Raw genomic sequence first — 8784 nt, 5'->3', positions numbered from 1 at the left:
TCGTACGAATAAAAGACAAAGCGAAAACGTCAGTTGAAGGCAAAGTAAACAAAAAACTCAATCAAACTCTTCGAGAAAGTGTTGTCGAAGCCATTAAAACAAAAACTTGTTCCTTTAAATATTTTGATATTTTTGATTGTGCCTTATTTCGAACGCGAACAATGTGTAATGTGAACTGTCAATAATGTGATAATGTTGAAAAACGAGAAAAAGTTTGAAAAATGGGCTAATGTTTAAAAATCAGAAAACAAAATGAAATTACAATTAAGAAATTTGTGAAATTGGCACTATCAAAGCCAGGAAAACAACTTAACGCGTGAAATTGCGATGGAAGTTAGTTTTTTTTCAGTAGAAAGAAGAAGCATTCTTTCGTCGCTGACAAAGGGCTACATTTGACAAAAATCAGAGAAAAATAGTCGCGATATTCAAAACTCATTGTTTATTTAAAAATCAAATAGTTTTAGAAGTCGAAACAAACAAAAGGTTTCAAGTAAAAAACTAGATAATTTAATTTGGAACTGCTCAGGAACTATCACCAGTGAGCTCTGATTTGAATTGTTCTGTTCTTTAATTAACCTAAAAAAGATCGATTTTTTTTAAAAAGGCCGACTGATTACAACCCGAATTATTTTCGGATTCTAACAGTCCAAGACTGGACCAAACTGGCCTTGTTTTTGGTGTTCGTCCATTAAGACCACCTAATTTTTCCAAATGTTATAGACAGAGCTAATTTGTTAGAAAAAGAAATCGAAAATAATTCCAGAGCACTCTCAATAGAAATGAAAATAGGACTAGCCCCCATTGGAGTTTACAAAGATTGTGTTAGTGGCTTTTGGGTGTTTACTTGCGGCAAATGTAATCAAAGACCAAAGAAGCTTAGTTCGTACCATTTTTGATAAAAACTGCTGAAATTTGAAATTTTTAGCAAAAATTTTAGCCAAAAAAATTAAATCAAAGTGGCCAACAATAATTTTTTGACTTTGGAAATCAAATCAACAACACTATTGTTAAAAATTGTAACATATTTTAAGCAAAGTTTGTTAAATTTTAGGCAAAATGTCCAGGAATTGTGAATAAAAATAACGCAAATCAGTCTCAATCTTCACAAAATATTAAACCTCGATAACTCGCTCTAGAAAACGAATTCCAAAAAGGTCCTTTTTCCATATTCTACGCCGGACGGGCTTTTTAATGATACCACTCATCACTCTCTAAGATGAACATTTCGATCGGTCATATTTGATTGAACAAAAAAAACCCATTTGAGTTTATAGTCCCTCTCAAGAGGGGTCAGAACAATATTATAATTGAAATGGAGACTCTTTCAGAGGCAAAAGCTATATCTAAAAATGGTAAATGGCATTTATTTGCAATATTTGATCTCTTGCTCTGAGTTTAGATAAATAATAAAAAGCGACATTCACTTCTTCGTAATTTTCTTTTTCTCTTTAACCAAGTCCATTTTTTGCTAATAATTTTTTTTCATCAATTTACGTATTGCTCCCTATTAGTTATTGAATCCTTAGAAACGAGATCAATCGAAAACTAGGAAATGAGCTCTCAGTAATAGCTTAAGTTCGGTTGTCATTTTAGGACCAGATATACTGATCATTTCTATTCATTGCAATTGTCCTTTTCTGATGAATTGGTTTCTCTGTTCTTTGTCCTGACAATCATCGTACATGTGCAGCTAATTGGTTCTACTAACTGGTTGCTAACTGAAGAATGGTTTTGCTCCAATTGATTTATGCAAATTCCACATGCTTTCATGTCGAAAAAATTAGTTGTTTATTGCACAGTTTTGTCGTTTTTCATTAGACAAATTTTACTTGCGTTGAGAAACGTTTTTTTTTTCAAAAGAACTTAAAAACCACAGTTATTCACTGTTTCGATGAAAACAGCTACAACTCTCCTCAAGATTTTTCATTTTTAGTACAAGATAAATAATAGCGTACAGATCTATATTTGTTAATTCATTCCCCAGTTAATAAATTTTAACAATTTACAACCCAAAAATTATAGATTACCCAATGAAAACTGAAAAAAAAATTAATTGTTATCTATAATTTTTATCAAACGGCCAGATATTTCCAAGCATGTTGTTATATTGCTTTCAGTCTTTGTTAATCTGGAGAACAAAATTGCCAAGCAATATTTCAGAATTCCCTCTAATTTAATCGTTTTTTCGCAAATGGCAACTTTTATTGTTTTGTTTTGGCAGTTACAAAATTTATGACTCTTATCCAGAGTATAAAAGATCATCCTGAGGCCCCTATCGAAGTATTAGCCCCTCAGAATTGAGATGTCATTATTGTTACAGATGATAACTGTAACAAGTTCTCCCAGAGTAACTCAGATCCAAAAATTTATCACAACATTAGATCAAAACCTTGCTAGGAATCTGGCTGAGGATGAATGAAAAGTAATCTCGGATAAAGCAATTTCTGACGACTAATTTTTGACGTCTCAAATCAAGATTTTATCTGAAATTGTATATTTTTTCTCTTTTTTTCGCAACGATCCATGGCGTGATGATTTCTCTTGATTAAATCTAGTTATTCTAGTCAGTTCGACAAAATCAGTTATAATGATGAGCAATAACTGGAAGAATTTTCGACGTCGAGGAGTTGTGACCATAGTCATATCTAAATAGAACTGTTGAACACACTAGTATGTATCGTGGACCTATATTACATATTCGCGAAACAAAATTTTGAAAGCTCAAAAATTTGTACAATGTTTATATACTTATTAGCTGATTATAAGACACTTCTACTAGGCATTGCCTAATCAAATGACAAAAAGCGCATAATTCATAAACACAACATGCGTGTTTTATCGAAAGACATTTCATTATATTTTTGAGAATACATATGCGCAAGGAGGCTCGTTAATATGCGTTCACAACTGATGTTCCGACTCGAGCTCAGCTACTTTTTGACTTAATTGTCAACCAAATGAAGAGATAATCAAAAATAGATGTTTGGGTTTAAGAAAATCTTCACACACCCAAACTACTAATTGAATTGCATAAGGCGATGCCTCATTATAGCGCCCACGACATCTGTCATTAAAAAGACTACGACTAAAAAAAACAAAGAACAGAAAAAGCAAACACAAAAATTTTATCGCAAACACTCAATATCTAAATTTAAAAGCACCTAGTTACAACGTTAGAATGCAATCAGATAACACCTTAACTACACAAAATTTTTTTTAAAAACTGCGCATCATATGGGACTTTTCCTTAATGGAAATAGGCAACAAGTTAACAAAAAGAAGAAATAATGAGGCGAAATTTTTTTAAACATTGAACATTTTTTAAACTAAATAATTTCAAACGTCTTGAAACTCATTAGCTTTTTACAAAACAATTCGAGATAAATCTACAAAGAAGTCATTAAGAACCAGATAGTACCTGTTTTTGACTATAATAAGAATTAAAACGGACGAAAGATGCAGAAAAACTAAAAAAAATTACGAACAATTTGCCAAAGCATAAAATATTGAAGCCATTATAATCATTAGCTATTATCTGAAAAATAATTTTTTTCTTTTCAATTTTTATTCATATTAATTCAGCAAAAATCATACAAAATTTAAATAAGTTTGCTTGAGCCTCATTTGGAAATCATTGGGATCGGTTAATACGCTTATGTGCTAAAAGAAAAGAAAAAAAACAAATTTATTAACCATTCACAAAACAATTATGAAAACGCATGTTATCCAACAACGAAACATCAGCTGCGACACAATATCATTAGACATGTTCATAGTGAAAGTACAAGGAATTGAAAGAGACCTCTCAATGATGAGGATAAGTTGCAATTTGACGAAAAGAACAGCAAAAACTGAAAAGTTTTGACAAATTCTTTGGAAAAGAATAATATCGTAAATTTTAAGACTGATCGGTGTACAATAACTGCATTCAGCATCTTCATTCATTCAAACCTCAATTAGAGGCTTGTGAGACCTTTTACCACTTTACTACTTTAAAAAAAATCAGGCAAAAATAGCAAATTCAAAAAAAAAATTGAGAGGGAAAAATGTTGACGCCAAAAAATAATAAATTTTTCGTATGAACTTTTCTATTTCAAATTAATCACTTAATTATTTAACTTTGAACTGCTTTGAGGTTTTTCTTTATTTACTAATATTGCTTGAAAAATAGAAAAAATTGTGAACATATATATAAAAACCAAGAAGTTTTTGAGGAAACCCGTAGTATCAACAATAAAGTCAATTGCTTTCAACGGAAGTCAATGAATACACTACTATACGCCTCCATTGGAAGAAAATGATGTTTTTCATTCATAGGTTATTAATAGAAAATAACAATAAGTCCTATGACTTTGAAAACCAGATCAAATACAGGCAAAACCCAAAAATTCAGTAAAAAAGTGCGAGAAGAAAGTATCGCTGCAACTTAAAACAAAAGCTTTCATTTGAAAACATTGTCTATGATCCAATGAAAGTCCTGTTTTAGTCAATAGAAACCATCAATATTAGGATAGTATGATAAGATTTCAAAAGGAACCAAATTATTAAAAGGTATCCAAAATTTAAAAAATATATGAAAACTCGTGCCTTCGAAGTCATAAACCATTTGGTGGAAAATAAAAACAATTACCAGATTAATTTTGGTTGCAGTAGAAAGGAAGAGGGTCCTTTCATTGCTGAGACGGACTGACAGTTCACAGAAATAAGCTTTAGATCAGTTGTTGTACAAAAAAGTATTAACAGCCATTAGCTGTCCGCTCAATGTACTAGATAGGTTCACTTAATCCTCATCACGAAGCTTATTGCACTTTTAGTCATAGGTTCTATGGAATAACACTACAAAGATTTAGTTTAATCTCAAAAAGAAAATCAAAAATTCATCAAGAACAACGAAAACTCAGAGTCGAAGCCAAAAAAACACGAGTGATTTTTTGAAAACGAATGTTTTAAACTGGGCATCATTTGACGGTAAATGATACTTGTCATTAGCGGAACCTCTATATGAAAATCGACGAGTCTCCAAGCGAATTAAAAAAACAAAAAATTTGAAAAAAATTTTCTAAAATACAGCTCTCAAATAGATTCCGATTTTTTTTTTACAGTAAACTTCCCTATGAGACCGGAACTAGCCTTTTTTATCGCCTTTCGTTTATTGGAAACACAAAAATGATTCACTTGATAGCGTGAAATGAAATTTTGAATAAAAAAATTAGAAAATTAGAATAAACTCATGAAAATTAGAGTAAACGCAATTAGAAAATTAGAATAAACTCATGCCACATATCCCGTGTTCACGCAAAACTTTAATCCTCGATAACTCCGCGAAAAAAACGAAATTCAACATTTTTTTAAATTTCGAACCGTACGCAAAAATTTGATTATATAGTTTCTCCGCCCAAAAGTGGGGTTGGAACAATAAATTTGATCAGACATGGTTCTGAGTGCAAGTCAGTCTGGACGATGGTCTGGAAATGATCTGGACAAATTCTGGGAACTGGTCTGAAACATATTTTCATCAGAGCTGATCTCGGACTAGAACGGTCTAATCAGAGGTGGTTTTCAGTCTCAACGAAAAATTTGAGAGCGGTCTAATTTTTAATCGGAGGTCTGATCGGCAAGGGATGGCTAATCAGATGTGATTTCTTGCTAGATCTATGCCTTGGAAAGCCTCTCACAAATTTTGGAATGTATTCTGGAGAAAAACCGCTGCATCTGCCAGCTAAAAGAACCAACCGGCTCGTATGTGGCTAACGGTGAAACAAAAACGAAACAAAAATTTTCAATGTGGACAATAGTCACCTAATTCTGCAATTTGTTGACAAAATTTGAACTAATTTTACTCAATGCTATAGCGATTCACAAACTCACACTTTCAACTCTAAACTTCACAAATATGTCTCCAAACATGGTAACAATTTCTAGCAATTTTTTGGATAAAAATGTATCTTTTGCGTATGTTTTTTTGGACGCGTATAGACAACTGCTTTGGTTTACTCAATTGTACTCGTCTTGTCTCTTCTCTACAAAATAAGGGAGAAAAAGTAAATTACAAAATAAAATTGAATAAACATAAGGGGTTAATAAATGTGCACAACATCAGTTAAAGTTTAATTTCATCTACACTACTAATGCTCCAAAATAACTGTTTGTTCATCTGTCAGATGAGGCATATATAATTAATAAAATCTCAAATCTGTACATTCGTAAGTGTTGCCGCCATACCACTGGCAGTATTGCCCTCCGAAACACTCCACGTCCGAGTGGCAAGGCATGCCTCTCTTCGCCGAATCCCTCTCCAAAACTGCCCCAGGGTAACCCCTTTCAGCTGGCCACTGGCCCCTTTGTCGTCTCCTCCAAGGTGCATCGGCCTGTACCATCACCACCACAATCAAAAGAAGCACAAAGGCACTTTGTCGAAGCATGTTTTCCAGTTCTAAATCAAATCAAAACATCACAGTAATGAGGGTTTCCCTAGCGCTCAACTCAACGCATTCTATCGAACAATGTTTTAATCGCCCGGGTCGAGGTGTCACCGCTAGAAATTGCTAAAAGATGAAAGTTTTGCGGTGAATTTGAGTAAAACTTTTGAATCAATGCAATGAATGCGGTGAAAAGAATTTTTTAAGCGGTGAATTTTTTTCAGCGATTAAGCGGTGAAAAAAAATTTTTTTACCGCTTAAGCGCTACCAGTAGAATGCGGCGAAAAAAATTCAGCGCTACCTGCAGAATGCTGTGAAAAAAATTTCACCGCTAAAATCGCAAACCTTACAAATATTCACCGCGCTGATTTCAACGCTTATCTTAAATTCAAAGGAAATATGAGTTATTTATGTGAGAGACGGCGCAGTGGAATACGAAGTTGTTGACACGTCGGAGGAGAGAGGTCCAAACCCGTGCACGGCAGATTCTTTTTTGTACGCAATCCGGTAAATGCGGTGAAAAAATTTTTTCACCGCTAAAAATTGAAAAATTCACCACATTCAACGCTTAAAGATGCAGGCGCTTTGCGATGAAAACAAGTTTTTTTTCAACACTATTCACAGCTAATCTTACATTATTTTTTGACCAAACCTCGACCCGGGCGCCAGCGCTGAATGTGCAATTAAAACACTCCCGTGCACATTTTAAAATGCCGAAAGTCTGCAGTGCCAGAAGTTAAAAAGCCAGAAGTACCTACTTAGCCAGAAGTTGACTTCCGTTGACTTTTGTCATTTTAAAACGTGCGCGTCTCGTGTTTCAAGTATGGTTACCTGACTCTATAGAAATGAATTCAAAATTCTCACATAATATCTCAATCCGCTTCGCTTAGGAGTTTGATAACTGGATTTTGAGCGAAGCGGGTTGAGCCGAGTGAAGCTCTTAGCCGAGCGAAGCGGTCCACGATAAACGTCAGAAGTTATCAGTGACTTCAAGCAGAGTCACGTAACCATTACTTAAAATGCCTTCGATTTCCCACATCAAAAGACGTATCCGCCATATTAAACAACAACTGTTTCTATCTTTTGCTTTTTATCTGTGTAATTGTGTTTAATTTATTTTGATTGATTTTACATCTCTTCGACAGTCAAGTGGGGGTTTATTTCCGTAGTTTTTTTCCTTGGGGGTTTTTCCTATCTTATTTTGGATGGTTTTTTTTCTGTGGGGGTTTTATTCTGAAACCGAATTTTAGTATCTGATCACTTTCGCTTGATTACTATGTTTTTATCAAAAAAAAAACTACAAGAAAAATAGAATACAAATATGAAACTAGATAAAAGAAAAGATTTTACAGAGAAATAAGATAGAAACTTACACTGTTAATTAAGCTGTGAAGCTTTGAACGTGTTGTTTGAATAGAAAGTTTTCAAAAAATGATGGTTTACTACTGTTTGCCCCTTTTTTATACTCTACTTCTAACTCTCTCAATCAATTTTCACTCATCTGATTGGCCAGTTTCAGTTCACTTGAAAGATATTGAACTGATTTAGAAGGTTTTCAAAAAGTTGAATACTGTGATAGAATGTATTAATGAATTGTTTACTTTTTGAGCTATGCATTTTTCTATTGCTAGTTTGGATTGAAAACCAGAAACGAACGAGTAGTTAGTTATGCATATCTACTCAGCTCAGATCTAATATTCAAATTGTGCGTAGTACAAAAGTTATTAATAAGTTCAATTTTTCTAGCATTGCCATGTAAGTTTCAATTAAAAAAACTTTAAACAAATACTGAACTATTTGCTCGTTGATAGATCTCAACTTGCGTATACTTAATTTGATACTTCCTTTGTAGATATTGTTGACTATGGCATAAGTTAGCATAGATGCGATAGAAATTCTCAAAAAAGATATTCAGAACTTCAGTTCAGACAGAAATTGACTGTTCATAAGAGTGATTATAATACCAAATTGACAATTTATAGTACCATAGATTCTTTTGAGTGGATATTTGTAATGGTGTTTGTACAGTTCTCCAATTCAAGCAAATTGTTTTGAAGTTCTCAATTAAATCTCTGACTAGTATAGTTATTTTAAACAAATTGTGTTCTGTGCAGAATTCAGTTCATAATTTTGAGTCAAAAGGCCAGAAAATTTGGCTATTTACAGTATGCACTTTTTTCAAAATAAGTACAAAATTGAAGTATAAAAAAGACAGATTCGCGCGAAGTACCTATAAGATATTAAATTGAACTTAAAGTTCACATGCTTCCTCAAATATCTCAAACTGCATTTCCAACTCAGGCTTTATGAAAAATCATTTTTATTGCACAATTTTACTCTACTGAAGACTCAATTTAATTTTTCC

At 33.0% G+C, this 8784-nt stretch overlaps 1 long non-coding RNA gene across 1 annotated transcript; it reads right to left on the bottom strand.

Moving 5' to 3' along the window:
- Positions 1 to 6028: 6028 nt before the first annotated feature.
- On the bottom strand, positions 6029 to 7971 carry LOC142338706 (uncharacterized). The gene is made up of 2 exons (XR_012759004.1): positions 7793 to 7971; positions 6029 to 6433 (listed from the first exon to the last, which is right to left on the bottom strand). It is a non-coding gene; the product is annotated as an uncharacterized LOC142338706 (long non-coding RNA).
- Positions 7972 to 8784: the final 813 nt, after the last annotated feature.

This window comes from Convolutriloba macropyga, chromosome 4 (assembly GCF_964194025.1).
Source record: "Convolutriloba macropyga chromosome 4, txConMacr16.3, whole genome shotgun sequence".
NCBI lineage: Eukaryota > Metazoa > Xenacoelomorpha > Acoela > Convolutidae > Convolutriloba > Convolutriloba macropyga.
This window is presented reverse-complemented; position numbering and strand designations above follow the sequence as displayed.